Source organism: Ornithodoros turicata, chromosome 5 (assembly GCF_037126465.1).
Source record: "Ornithodoros turicata isolate Travis chromosome 5, ASM3712646v1, whole genome shotgun sequence".
In the NCBI taxonomy this organism is placed as follows: Eukaryota; Metazoa; Arthropoda; class Arachnida; order Ixodida; family Argasidae; genus Ornithodoros; species Ornithodoros turicata.
Genome location: NC_088205.1, coordinates 19,767,178 through 19,782,019, shown reverse-complemented (window position 1 = coordinate 19,782,019; position 14,842 = coordinate 19,767,178).

The following is a 14,842-nucleotide window of genomic DNA, read 5'->3' as shown; positions in this document are numbered from 1 at the left end:
AGGCTTTGACCTCGCAATCCAGTTGGTATTTTGCGTATACATTGTTTATTGTGCGTAAATAAAATCTGAATCTGAATCTGAATATTAAAGCCAATAGTGGCAGGAATTATGTTGTGACTCTGCGTGAAGAAGAAAAACCCAACCAAAAACATGAAACGGAAGAAATACAATACACATAATAATGAATATGGGAAGCTAAGTTGAATATTCCAACACGACACAATTAATCCCTTTCTTATGACGTGAATAGCACACATGAAAGGAAATAACGAGAAACACGGTCAACAGCTAATAGACCCGTGCATCATCCAACTCGTAAACAAGAGATACGTACAGGGAAATAATTGAAAAACAATCTATCAAAACGGGAAACATGACGAATTTAATACCGCGACTAGCACAGAGTTAACGCTGAATAGCAGAGAAACACTTTGAACGGCGCATCATCCACGCGTAAACAATAGATACATGCAAGGAAATAATGAGAAACACATTTAACAGCTAATAGAGAGCCAAACCAATGCACCATCCAACACGTAAACAAGAGGTACACAAAGGAAACATGATTGAAAAACAGTCTATCAAAACGATAAACATGCACGAACTTAACACTGAATAGCAGAGAAACACTCTAACAGCGCATCTGCCAACGTGTAAACAACAGACACATGCAGGAAAATAATATCGAAACAAACTATCAAACAAGAAACATTACAAATTTAACAAATTGAAATGGAAATAATCAATCTTTCGAACCATCATAAAATCATCCTTGCGACCTAATGTAGTCGAACAATATACAATTTTCATCCCACTCAGGCACTATAAACATTACCTTGACAGAGGTATCCGACAAGCAGTGTACAACCTAGCCAGCTATCTTTGTTACTTGAGCCTGGTGGGGTCATTCTCTCTCTCCCTCTATACAGCCCAAAGCGAAGAAACCGCACATCCTGTGTCAATCTATGGAGTGGAGTCAATCTCTCTCTCTCTCTTTCACATTCTTTCCTCCAAAGGGGAATATTCTTAGGACTGGTCAAGTTTGCACAGAGGCGAAATTTTTTATTGATCAACTATCGCAAATAGATGTTAGTATTGTTGCGAAGACGAAAAAGACGGGCGTGAAAATGGGCGGGCGGTATCGGACCGTCGCGTGAGCACTGGCCAATCCGATCCGTGGCCAATTGCCCCGTGCTATGCGCCACTGCGGAGAAAGACGAAGAAGAAAAAGCACTGTCCGAATGAACTTGGGGTACCATACTTGGGGTGAGGAGAACTCATCTGGGCACAGACTGCGATTTTGTAACATTTGGTGTCAGAAGTGGGATTACGAATTGTACAATGCCCGGACGCCGAAGGAGGAGGTCAGCTTCTAGCCCGGAAGAAGCCCCGCGTAATGTCTCTGGTCTTGTCACTCGAGAGGAACTGCGGACGGTCCTGGAAGAGAACACCCGGAGCATGGTGGAGACAATGCGCGTCGAGTTTGCGGCACTCCTCGACGTGTCCCGCGGTCACGGTTCGACGATCCCGTCGGCGGACGCAGCCAGCCAGCCTCTTCAGCCAACGGGCAAGCTCCCAACCCAGGCAGCTCAAAGTAGAGCCCTGCACGGGCCTGGGCCCCCGACCCGGCCCGGGCCCGACCCAGCCAGCGGGCCGGGCCGGGCTTGTTATTGGCTGTGTGCTCCGGGCCGGGCCGAGCCCGGGCCAACAAAATACGCCAGCACCGCGGGCCGGGCCGGGCCGTTAAAATACGCCAATACCGCGGGCCGGGCCGGGCCCGGGCCGACAAATATGTTCCCGAGAGTCAGGCCCGGCCGGGCCACGCAGCTAATTCCACACAATGGAGATGCATTAGTTCATATCATCATGCGCTTCCGTCATTCCTGTGCATATTTTGCAAAGACAAGCAAAGGATACTGCATTATGCATATGATTCGACCCTCTAGAACATTCTCCAAGCCACTTTACATTGCTCCTCACTCCTCACATATTTCACAATCACTTTGGCAAAGCTTGGTGAGAGGGGTAGGGACTGGGAGAAGCAGTTTGTCGACAGCATGCTCTACCTCCGCAAAATCTTGACAGTGTAACGATAACGCCCATGCCCGCGTGCGTTTTGGATTTAATTTGGTCTCGTGCGGTTACGGTGTTAAACCGCCATCACTTGTATGTTTGTCTTCTCTCCTTATAATTTAAATTTGTTTGATAATCGCCAGAAACGCGTACGTCGCGGCTGGAAATACTAGGCCTGGATCTACTCGCCGGGTCACCGGGCCGGGCCGGGCCGTGCCGGGCCGGGCTCTAGTCACTGGGTCACCGGGCCGGGCCGGGCCGCATAAAAATATGAAGGTCCGGGCCCGGGTCGGGCCGGGCCATTTTTCGATGCGCCCGGGCCGGGTCGGGCCCGGAAAAGTCGGCCCGTGCAGGGCTCTAGCTCAAAGTCACACCGTGTCCCCCTCGGGACCGAAACCGGACAAGCTCAACGGCGAGGGTCCTTGGAGCAGCTACCTGGCACAGTTTGAAATGATAGCTGACTCAAACGGGTGGACCGAAGAACCGAAGGCATGCCATCTCGTATCTTCCTTGAGAGGCCCTGCACTTGCAGTCTTGCACGCGCTATCGCCATCGGAAAGGCGCAATTTCGGACATTTGACAGAAGCCCTGGAGCGCCGTTTCGGCGACCGTCATCAGCGGGGCTCTTTCATACTCAGCTGCGGAGCCGATTGCAGCTGCCGGGAGAATCCTAAAGCGAACTCGCGTTCGCATCGCCTTCGCCGACTGTCCTCAGGACGTGGTGGATACCGTTGCCGTCGATACCCCTTCCCCGCGTCGACGACACCCTGCAAGCGTTGGCAGGTGCTGCGTGGTTCTCCACGCTGGATCTACGTAGTGGCTACTGGCAGGTCGAAGTAGCTCCGGGTGACAAAGAAAAAACTGCCTTTACAACGGGGTGTGGTCTCTGGCAGTTCAAGATCATGTCGTTTGGGCTGTGTAATGCGCCTGCAACATTTCAGCGCCGTATGGAAACTGTGTTGTCCGGGCTTCCCTCCGGGAGTTTGCCTCGTCTACATCGACGACATCATCGTCCATGGGAAGACCTTCGGAGAACAAATTGACCGTTTACAGAGTGTGTTCGAGCGACTTCGCAGACCAAACCTTAAGCTCAACCCGAAGAAGCGCATGTTTTTCAAGCATTCCGTTGTATACCTCGGACATCGAGTATCGGCTACGGGAGTGCAGACTGACCCCACGAAGGTCCAGTCGATCTAGTCGTGGCCAGTGCCGACGGACAAACACAGCCTCAGAGCATTCCTGGGATTTTGTTCATATTACCGTCGCTTCGTCCCCCACTTCGCTGAAATGGCAGACCCCCTATACCAGCTTCTGGCCAAGGGACATGATTTCGAATGGTCGGCAGCGTGCAGTGAAGCGTTCGTTGCGTTGAAGTCGCCGCCAATACTTGCCTTTCCTCTACCGGACGCTCCCTTTATCCTAAACACCGATGCCAGCTAGACAGGAATCGGCGCTGTGCTGTCGCAAATACAAGGAAGCGACGAAAGACTCATCGCATGCTTCAGCCGAACACTCCGCAAGCCAGAAAGAAACTACTGCGTCACGCGTAAAGAGCTCTTAGCTGTCGTAAAGTCGGTCCAACATTTTCATCATTACCTCTACGGGCGCTACTTTACCTTAAGAACGGACCACTCTGAATTGCAGTGGCTGCTGACATTCCGTAATCCTGAAGGACAGGTCGCACGCTGGATCCAGACCCTCCAGGAATATGACTTCACGCCACAACATCGCAGAGGCCGGGATCACGCCCAGTGGCGTAGCCACGGGGGGCTAGAGGGGGCTCGAGCCCCCCCTACCTGCCACGACCTGACCCACGCAAATCGTGCAAATCCGAGGAGAAAATAATATATGGGGGGGGGGGGGGACCAGTGTGACGATCGCGAAAGTTCTTGCAGTTCATGGCGTCTATCTAAGCGGCACTCGTGAATGGTTTTCAAGCTGAGCTTTTCAAAGTACTTACAATCTCGTGACACCACCTCACTGGACATGACGGCCTATATATGTAATCGTATTGTGAACGTCCAAATAAATTATTTTCGTTCTTTTTTTTTTCATCCGCATTTTGCGGTTTGGACAAGTATATGTGTGTTGTCGCACCCAGGATCAGTGGGGGGGGGGGCGAGTTTTCGTATCGAGCCCCCCCTACCCTGGAGGTCTGGCTACGCCACTGATCACGCCAACGCTGATGCCCTGTCTCGACTTCCTTGCGAAGAAAAAGATTGCGGTCATTGTGCGCATGCGGACGATCATGACGTCCTCGCCCCAGCGCGCCCGCTAAGAGTTGATGACTCTCCCACTCACACAGCCTGCGCCGTTGGAGTACACTCCGAAGAGAACCTGGACAACATGAGGCGGGCGCAAGAGGAGGATCGGAACATTGGCCACATTCTTCTATGGAAGCGAGCGGGATCTCGACCATCGTGGGCCGAGGTGTCAGGGCAATCAGATCAGGGGGCTTAATCGCTTCATCGTCGTTACGGTCGTTACAAGCTACCGTGTGGCGGGAAATTCAAAAAGGTGGGCACGTGACACACTGCGCGTGACGTGTACCACGGCCTTCACGTATCGCGCAAAGAGCGCCGTGCACGTGTTTTATCACGTGGCTACCTTTTTAAATTTCCCGCCCGCCTTTTTTAATTTCCCGCCACTCGTTAGCTTGTAACGACCGTAACGACGATGAAGCGACTAAGCCCCCAGGTCAAAGGCTACTGGTCGCTGTGGGACTCCCTCGATTTGCATAACAACCTCCTATACCGAGTATGGGAGTCTCGTGACGGACTGAGAAACCAGACACAACACGTACTTCCGACAACGTGCAGGGACAATGTATTGCGCATGCTCCATAGCAGTCATGCCGGCGGACACTACGGCATCAACAATACGCTCGCCAAGGTCCGAGAGCGGTACTACTGGCTCGAGTACAAGAGAGATGTGGAAGAATGGTCCGCTGGTGTGACCAATGCTCCTCCAGGAAGGGACCCCGCACGCGCACCCGAGGTAGACTCCAGAAATGTGCCTCGGGGACACCTTTTGAAAGAGTAGCACTGGACATTCTAGGACCACTGCCGACGACGGACCGGGGGAACAAATATATCCTGGTGGTAATGGATTACTTTATGAAGTGGCCTGAGGCGTACCCCCTACCTAACCAGGAAGCAGCTACGGTGGCCGAGACCCACGTTAACGAGCGGGTATCGCGCTTCGGGGCGCCGCTGCTGCTGCACTCCGACCAGGGCCGCAACTTTGAATCCCACCTCTTCCAGGACATGTGCAGGTGCCTCGGCATTCCAAAACTCGGACTACCCCGCTCCACCCTCAGCCCGACGGAATGGTGGAGAGGTTCAACCGCACTATACTGCAGCATATGAGTCTATTTGTGTCCGAGAATCAGAGGAACTGGGATACTCTGGTTCCGCTCTTCCTTCTGTCGTACAGGACAGCGCTCCACGAGGCTACAGGGGAAACACCATCGATGATGGCGACCGGACGCAACCTCCGCCTTCCAAGCGAGCTGGCTCTTGGTCCAATACCAGATGCTGACCACGCTGCAGGCAACGTCTCCGGCTACCTACGGACATTGCGCACACGCCTCGAGACTGTGCACACGTTTGCGAGAGACCATCTGCAGAAAGCATTCACACGTATGAAGACTCGCTACGATCGGGCGGCGTCCGAAGGGAGGTTCGAGGAAGGCCAATCGGTGTAGCTCTACAACCCTGTTCGGAAGCGGGGCCTATCTCCCAAGTTGCAGCGGCCGTGGCAGGGACCATATGTCTTCGCTAAGCGCCTCAATGACGTAGTCTACCGGATCAGGCGGACAGGCCGTGCCTGACCCCTTGTCGTTCACGTCGACCGTCTGGCACCGTATCGTGGACTCTCAACCGGCAACGAGGCACCCCAGGAAGATCAACGCAACAGTGCCAGAGGAGAAGAGGGTGTGATGTTGCGAAGACGAAAAAGACGGGCGTGAAAATGGGCGGGCGGTATCGGACCGTCGCGTGGGCATTGTCCGAACGAACTTGGGGCGAGGAGAACTCATCTGGGCACAGACTGCGATCTTGTAACAATATTATTCGATTCTCACGAACACAATAAGAATTCTATGAAAACAAAACAGCAGCAAGCAAAAAAATCTACGAACAGACATCAATATTAAAGCAAACTGGTTTTAGACAAACATTATCTAAGCAAGCGAGAAATATTATGCTATCTTCGGTGGAAACAATGCTCAATCAAAACGAGAAACATTTCAAATTGTATTTCAGACTATTGTTAATCAAGAAACCAACAGTCACAACTAATAAATCATGCATACATAATTCACAACTCACAAAGTATGAACCGAGTGAACATCTGAAGCAAGAGAGAAAGTCAAAGTTTATTCAATGATAGAAACAATACTCTTTAAAAAAATTAATGTAAACACAATTTAATGTAAGTTTTCTACAGAGGAAATCAACAGACGCAACTCAGAAATACCTTCCCAACTCTTAGAATATTTTTACTAATATCAATCGAGTGATCATCTGAAACAAAGTCAAAGCAGTAATTAATTCAGGCAAACATTTTCTAAGCAAGCAGCGCGAATACACAAAAGAAACTTGTCTTTTTCATTCAGGACCAACTAGTGGATTCGAAAAGAGAGCGTTCCGCCCTCAGGGAGTAGGGGAATTCTCCGGCGGTCTTGGTACACAATATAGTTGAAGGCCATAAACTCTCCCCCCACCCAAGTCAAGAAGAAAGGGGCGGACTCTAGCGCGGTCTTGTACATAAAATCATTCAAAGCACACGTTTTTCATTACACATCGCATCTTTTTGTAAACCATTTTCCATAATTCTCACAGCGAGATATTAATATTCTAAACCTGATAACATAATAAATTTTTAATCAAAATGAGCACAGATATGCTTTAATATAGTGTAGAAGCGCACTAGAAAACACAACAAGGAAGTTTCAGCGAAGAAATTGACGGATTTTGTACTCGTCACCATAGGTCATGGGAGGACATGCTGCTTCGAAAAAGAAGGGCAGCGAAATGATTCTACGAGGGGCGTTCAAGTCAAACCGGGATTTTCTGTCTCCTGAGTGTACAAATGGCTCCTGCTACTTCTTTTTCATCATTTTCACACGCGACAGGCCTCCGCGTTCAGCACGTAGTGGTCCAAAGTTTGTGCAAAACAGAAGACACGTGCTAGACAAGACGGCCGACAACGAGGTGAGCGCGCACATCGAACAGCGAAATGTCATCAAGTTTCCCGTGAATGAAGGCGTAAAGTCATCTGAAATTCACAGAAGACTTCAGGCTCAGTATGGCCACGATACACTTAGCCGCAGCAAAGCGTTTGAGTGGTGCAAACGGTTCCGAGACGGTCGTACATCAGTGCAGGACGATCCCGGCCGGGGCGGCTCAGAGCCCAGTGTCAGAGTTCCTGAGAACATCCAACTTGTGGAGCGCCTGATCCTCAAGGACCGCCGGATAACATGTCTAGAACTGGCTCGAAAGACGGACCTTTCTATGGGAACGTTCAACACTATCATTCATGAACACCTCCAGTTTCGGAAAGCCGGGCCTCATCACCAAAGGAGTCCTCCTCCTATACAGGACAATGCACGCCCGCATACCGCGCATCTCACCACACGCACCTTACAGGAACTGGCTGGGAGTTGCTGCCACATCCCCCTTACAGTTCAGAACTCGGCCCCAGTGATTTGCATCTCTTCGGGCCACTTCAGCTGCGACGACGAGGTCACGAATGCGGTCCGATCATGGCTGCTACGCGTCGGTAAGGATTTCTACGCTGCTGGCATTTAAGCCCTCGATCGTGAAACGCTGGGACAAGTGCATTAGTGCAGCTGGAGATTACGTTGAAAAATAAAACTAATTTCTCGCCTGTAAGTTCATTTTACTTTTGCGAAAAATGAAAAGTCCCGGTTTGACTTGAACGCCTCTCGTATTATCACAGCATTTCAATACGTCTTAGACATGGTCGTATTCGGAGATATGGGTCAAATTACAGAATTGAAGGTGCAAGAACTCGTATGCCGATTCTACAATAGTTAAATATTTGCACGTCAACATCGGAAGGGCCGCTGGGATTAATGGTAGAGTTTTTGAGGTTTGCTTACGAAGAATTGAAATACACTAGATCAGATGTAATTGTAATCATTGCAATGGGCATTGCATTAATCAGAGCAATCAGATCAAATTATCATATACAAGCAGTCTATATCGCACGATTCATTACGGATTTGTTGAAATTACACCTAACTATTGAGATGCAAAGTACATAAAAACATCTTATCACGTGACATGTTCCACTAGAGCGTCGACACAATTTTCTTCTTCTACCAGTTCTTGCAATGATGTCGAATGAGCAGAAGTTCAATATTGTCGTACAAGGTCTGATGTATCGTCACTTATTGAAACTCAACAAACATATCAATTGCGGTGGACCACCGGACTATTTTCATCTAATACTCTCTTGTACGCTATACAAAGAAAGGAAACATCAATAAGAGACCGGGCAAGTTGTTGAAGCAATACAAACACGGCGACAACATATCGCCTGCGTTAATCAACGCTGGATTCAAGCGACCAATAATCAGCCTAAACTATTTGATGTCTTCGGAATTCATCAATCAAGACAACAAACGAAAACTTCAGAGTTTGGAATAGAACTGTAATTTATCGAAATAAACAAGTGTATAACTGAAATAATAAATGTAATATTCATCATCAATGTAATGCATTCTACACATCGAAACAAAAACAGCTTATTAGTATGGCTAGATTGAAGATTGCTAAGGACACGTTTATTCCACACTATGTACAAGGATTCTCGCATGGAATCAGCACTGACAATCAAAGAGGTTTTACACGAGTACACTCTATACCACATCGACATCCGAAGGATAGAATTGTAGAAGAAGAATCGCTAATTGAAATTTAGAGGCATGTTACATCAATCTTTGTTTACAGGATCACTAATATTTTGCGAAAGCTTATTTTATGAATTAAATTGCGCAGTGTATATATTTTCTCAAACGGTTGGACAGTTGTCAATATATGTTGAAAGGAATCTATTATCAAATGACGCGATGCAAGTGATGGATTTTGCAAGCATGACGCGCAGGCGGAATCTACAATTCTAATCATCGTAACACGCGGCACACAATTGCATTCAGATTTTCGGAGAATCGAATCGCACAACTGACATCAGAAATGTTTAACCGCTATACAATGAAGATGAGCACTATGCATAAACACAATGGAAGATATGTAGTTATAATAAGTAAATATTCCTTTTGCAAACTTAACCAAAGCAGCACAGGTCACACATAAACATAGATCCAGTAGTACTTAGTCATGTCGTATGGAAGGGGTGTCCACTCAGCAACATCAACCCCTGACCCCTGTGCCGTTGACACCTGGGCCCTTCGCGTATATTTTCCCGCTTGTCGACGGGCGGCGCGTGTGCGAAGGGTTGTCTGCGCGGTTATAACATGCATAGACATGCAAAGAGGAGTCATACACGAAAATTATAAGTTGAAATATATTTATTAAAGCCAATTGCGCTGGGAATTGTGCCAATTGTGATGCCAGCCAGGTGAAGAAGAAAAACCCAACCGAAAAACCTTCACGGCCTGAAACAGAAGAAACAAAACACAGGACAGTACGTGTGAAGAATATACATAATTTATTCGCTATTAATATTTCAAGTCATCAGATTCTGAAAGAAAACACAATATCAACATTCATCACATTGCTTACCAATTGTTCAATTACGGAGACCCGCACCAACGACCTGAAAGATGACTTATTATTATATGAAACTACATTCGCATTCAATAATACACTCAATACTGCGGCCACACTGGATAATCTGAAAAAGACATTTTAATATCGACAACCATACTTGAATCCATGGAAGACCATGGGACATGAACGACAAGAACGACACGAACACAAGAGGAAATAAAATCTATAACACTACATTTAATCAAATAAGATATTCTTAATCAATACGATTACAATCAAAATTACAAGTTTCATTATAAAAAGTCTAATATTCCTATACGTGACCACCATAGTGGAGCTTTAATTACAAGTTCTGATACATGTATGCAATTAATTGTGAACAGCCATGGTGAAACACCCCATCTCATCGTCATTATTTATTGTTGTTGTTGTGTGAACAGCAGAGACCCTGGAAGACCGTGGGACAGGAACGACAAGAACGACGAACACAAGAGGAAATAAAATCTATAACACCACATTTAATCAAAGATATTCTTAACCAAACAACAGAGGAGAATCATCTATCATTTTAGCTATCATAAACTTATCGTCGTGACTTAATCTAATCGAACACCACACAATTTTCGTTCTAGGAGACACTACAAACCTTACTTTGTTTTATGAATCCAACACAGAAAATAGATATGTTAAAAAATGAACTTCACCGCATAGCACGATCCTAGCCAACAACCAGCTCTAAAAATATCTGCACTGATTTGTTGAAGACGGAGGCGTACGCCTGTTTTGTGACAGTTATGAACATTTCGAGCACAATAGGGAAGATAAGTCGATTATTCCAACAATACGCAACTTTTAATTAATAAATTTCTTATTAAGTGTATAGCATAGACTTAAGGAAATAATGAGAAACATCACAATCAACAGCTAGCATTAATAGAGAGGCAAATCTGCATCTACTAGTGCATTCAAGTGCCGAATCGGATACTGTGACAGCTGCCTATGCTCCAAATGTGGCGTTGAAGCGAACATTGAGCACGTCCTAATAGAATGTAAGCTCTACGAAACGGAGAGGCGGCAACTCTGTGCTCAGCTGAGTGGTGCTAGCCGACAGACGTTCAACCTGGCTGCAATTCTTGGCCCATGTCAGAGCCATGTCCAACACCGTCGAGTACTTCTGATGTTCTTGGAGTTCCTCTTGGCTACCGGCTTGCTCCAGACGCTGTAGGGTCCACCCCTGCATCTCAAGGACCATTGGCTTCTTTCATGTGCATCTTCCTTTTGTGCGACGTATAGCGTTGCGCAACCAGACGACGGGAGTTCGAGTTGTACTTGCACATAACTTCATTTTCATATTTCACATCTCATGCTTCTCGTGTAATGGGGTAGGGTACTGCTCTCAAGCGGTGAATCACCCCAGGCCATAGTCATGATTTAGTTGTTGTTGTTGTTGTTGCATCTACTAGCCATCATGTAAACAATAGATATATGCTATAGCGAAACAATCTATGAAGACAAGAAACATGACGAATTTAATACTGTGAATAGCACAGACTTAACGCTGAAGAACACAGGTACACTCTAAGCGGCGCCACGTAAACAACAACAGAGGAAATAATCTATCACTGAACCATCATAAAATCATCTTCGTGACTTAATCTAATCCAACGCCATACAATTTTCATTCAAACGAACGCTACAAACCTTACTTTGGTGGAGACATCCAACATCCAGGCACCAAACAGTATGCGAGGGTCTCGGTTTTTCTTCAAAGCCCGGAGACATTATTCCTCTATATATACGACCAAAGCACTGCGCATGCTTTATCACACAAATGATTGAGGGGGATATTCCTTCTTCCAGCAAACAGGGCACTCTCAAGGTCATATAAGATAGTACACAGGAGATTTATTTTATTGTGCAGCGCAAATAGATGTCGGTATTATTCGCGGGGGTCACTGTCTTTTCGCACCCTTTCCTTGAAACGGAAGTCATTCGTCAAAGTGGATGACATAGTCGGCTAAGTTTGTACAGAAGCGATATTTTTTATTGAACATGTAGAGAAAGTCCAAATTATTAAATGATAGCAACAATACTCAATCAAAAACAATGAGAAACAAATTTAATTAGATAAATTTTTGCAATATCTTAAAAGTTCTATATAGATGAACCTGGGGCTATATTCCTTTTCCTTCCTCAAGCAAACAGGGTGCTCTCGAGGTCAGATAAGATAGTACAAAGGCGATATATTTTATTGTGCAGCGCAAATAGATGGCGATATTATTCATGGGGATCACTACCTTTCGCATCCTTTCCTTGAAACGGAAGCCTTTCGTGAAAGTGGATGACGGAGTCGACTAAGTTTGTACAGAGGCGATATTTTTTTATCGAACATATAGAGAAAGTCCAAATTATTAAATGATAGCAACGATACTCACTCAAAAACGAGAAACAAATGTAATTACATGAATTTTTGTAATATCTTGCAACTGAAAGTTCTATATAGATGAACCACACAAAAAAATCAAATGTGAATCACAACTCAGAAATATGAGGCATTCCCAACTCAAAGATTATTGTTACTGATGTCAATCGAGTGATCGATTGAAACAAATACACAATAATTATTTCAGGCAGTAACTTTCTAAGCAAGCGAGAAATATTAAAATGTTTTTCTATAGAGGAAATCGACAGACACAATTAATACATCACGCATACATAATACCAAACTCACAGAATATCAATCGAACCTGATACAAAGTCAAAACAATAATTAATGCAGACAAATCATTTCTAAGCAAGCAGCGTGAATACACCACAGAATCTGTACAGAAACTTGTCATTTCAATGAATAAACAAGATCAACTAGTGGGTTCAAGCGATAAAGTGAGTGATGGATGAAACGGCATGGTAGAAAAGCGCACAGAAGACACGGACAAAAGAAGACGACACCACCGTGTCTTCTGTTTGTCCGCGTCTTCTGTGCGCTTTTCTACCATGCCGTATCCTTACCAACTAGCCCAACGTTGTTTGTTGTTGATGGATGAAAGCCGACGACCCCAACACCAACATCAAGTTATGGAAGGGAGGGATTTAGCGTGATCTTGTACATAGAGTCATTGAAAGCACACATTTTTTCTTACTCATCATATCGTTTTCTAAATCATTTTTCATAATTCTCACGACAGGTGGATATTAATAGCATTCTAAACAAACAAAAAACAAATTTTTAGTCAATAAAATAAGCATAGATATGATTTTAATTAAGTGTAGAGGCACAACCGAAAACAGAACAGACAATTGCTCTACATTAAAGAGATAGACGGATTTTGTACTCGTTACCATAAGTAATGGGAAGATGTGATAAAAAAGCTGCTTCGAAAAGGAAGAGCCGCGAAACGATTCCATTATCGCTGCATTTCAATACGTCCTAGACACGGTCGTATTCGGAGATATGGTACAAACTACAGAATTGAGGATGCAAGAATTTGTATGCCGAATCTACAATAGTTATAAAAATATCTGCACATCAACGTCGGAAGGGCCACTGGGATTGATGGCGGAGATTTTTGAGTTTGCTAATGAAGAATTGAAATACACTAGACCAGATGTAACTGTAATCATTGCAATTGGCATTGCGTTCATCAAGAAAGCAGTGAGATAAAATTATCATATACAAGCAGTCTATATCGCACGATTCATTACGGATTTGTTGAAATTACACCGAACTATTGAGATGGAAAGTACATAAAAATCTTATCACGTGATATGTTCCACTACCACGGCAACACAATTATTTTCTTCTACCAGTACTTGCAACGATGTCGAATGTGCAGAAGTTCAATATTGTTGTACAAGGTCTGATGTATCATCACTTATTGAAACTCAACGAACATATCAACTGCGGTGGACCACCGGACAATTTTTATCTAATACTGTCTTGTACGCCATTCAAGAATCTTCATACAAAGAAAGGAAACATCAATAAGAGATTGTTCAAGTTCATCGCAACAAAGTACAAGTTGCTGAAGCGATACAAATGCGGCGACAACGTATCGATTGCATTAATCAACGCTGGATTCAAGCGACCGATAATAAGACATCATTATGTAATACATTCCGATTTCATCAATCAAGACAACAAACGAAAACTTCAGAGTTTGGAATAGGACAATTGTAATTTATCGGAATAAACCAGCATATAACTGAAGTAATAAATGTAATCTTCGTCATCAATATAATGAAATCTATGCATCACAATGAAAAACACTTTGTATTTAGCATGACTAGATTGAGAACAATGATCGCTAAGGTAACGAATATTCCACACTGTGTGTAAGAATTCTCATACGGAATCAGAGCTGACCATCAAATACGTTTTACCCAACTACATTCTGTACAAGTTCAACTCCCGAAGGATAGAATTGCCGGAGAAGGATCGGTCATTGAAATTTAGAGGCATGATACATCAGTCTATGATTACAAAAAAGGATAACTAATCTTTTGTGAAAAGTTATCATATTTCATGAATTAAATTCCACAGTGCATGCATATTTCTCAAACAGTTGGACTAGCCCTCTTATGCATGAGCAAACGAGAAATGTATACAGATAAAATGGTTAAAAAGCAAGCGAGCTGGTGGCTAAGACCCATGACGAAAACCCGAGACTGTCGTCTGTTTTTCGTCTTTTTCCCAGTCTCGGGTCTTCGTCATGGATGAGAAACGTATAATTCAAAGCATGTCTACAACATCTTTTGAGAATATATTTTTAAAGGAATCTATTACCAAATGCCGCGGTGCAAATGGAGGATTTTACAAGCATGATGTGCAGGCGAAGTCTACATTTCTAATCATGTAATCGTCGTAACACACAGCACACAAACGTATACGAAATAAATTCTAAGTGGCAATCACATTTTGGGGGAAGCGGATCACACAACCGTCATCAGAAATGCTTAACCAATATACAATGAAGATGAGCGTTACGCATAAACACAATGGAAGATATGGT